This window comes from Juglans regia, chromosome 10 (assembly GCF_001411555.2).
Source record: "Juglans regia cultivar Chandler chromosome 10, Walnut 2.0, whole genome shotgun sequence".
NCBI lineage: Eukaryota > Viridiplantae > Streptophyta > Magnoliopsida > Fagales > Juglandaceae > Juglans > Juglans regia.
In genome coordinates, this window is record NC_049910.1 from 15,353,334 (window position 1) to 15,354,769 (window position 1,436).

Here is a 1,436-nt window from a genome sequence, read left to right on the forward strand (position 1 = left end):
CATATCTTTTTATTCATTTACTCCATAGGATATAAAGAATTGATTCCATAATTAAAATTTAAAACCTACTTTGAGAATTGAATAAGAGTTTACAGTGAAATTTATTAAATTAAATAGCTATTTACTATATAGTAGCTTTAAATAGCTATTTACTATATATTAGCTTTAAATAGCTATAGCTTTAACATCTGTGTGTGTTTATATATATATATATATATATATATATATTCTATCTTTTATATGGATAAGTTTGTGTTCGAACGTGACTCTCATTTATCGCAGCGCAGAAGGCGAAAATTGAGATCTGACAGACAGACGCGTGATCTACCATAACTTTTTCCCAATCAATTTTTAAGGATACTCCAGCAATTACTTCATGGACCCAGAATCATCTCAAAGATCTGGGCATTATTCGTTTGACTTAGAAAGAATATTTGAAATTAATAAAATATTTTTAAAAAATATTAAATAATATAAAAAAAAAGATAAATTGATGTATGATATATTAATATAACAGTAAGTAATTAAAATAGAAAAAAATGGGTAGTGATGTATATTATCAAGGAAATATAACAAATCATTGGGTGATGTAATATAGAAGGTGCTTGCAACTTATCATTATAACCGTTAGTGTAAAAGTAATATTTTTTTTATTTATTATTTTTAAATATTTAAAAAAATCTATAAAAAATACATCAATACATTAAAAATTACTTCCTTAATCATTAAGTAAAAAAAAAAAAACAAAATTCACTGAACAGTCAAATTGAGCAATAAATATTGGGCGACATAGTAGTTTTTTTCATCCTAAAAATATGAGTTGTGCTACGCTACCGCTCGGCTTTGACCGCTGGGTGTCCCGCCTAGCATAAATGTGAATTTTTATTTTTTATTTCATATTTTTTAAACATTTTTAAATATTTTTAAAAAATAAAAAAATACACTAATACATTAAAAATCACTTTCTTAATCATTAAATAAAAAAAAATTAAATAGCAAGCAGTCAAAGTGAGTGGACAAAATAAGAGGGCAAACTAACATTTTCTCTAAAGATATAATTTTACAACCTAACGAACCAAGTGAAGTTATATGTGAGATTACTTTGTATAATTGATATAGTGATTTTAGCTCCGCAATGATAATTGGAATTCTAAATGAAAATTTTTTCTTATTAGTCACTATTCACCACCCTACCTCCATATCCTATGAAAAACACCTCCACATTCTGTGAAAAAGTTATAGGTGTTGAGCGTGGAGTGAAAATGTTATAAATCCCTTCTAATATATTCAACCTGTTAACTGCAGCCACGTCCAATCATTCGAGAGAACTGAGAAAAGATGGATGAACTTCCACTAATCCAAACTAGTGTATATGATAAAGCTAGCCAGTTAGGAACTAGTGGATAGCTCAGGCAGTCATTCTCAGCTACCAAAAA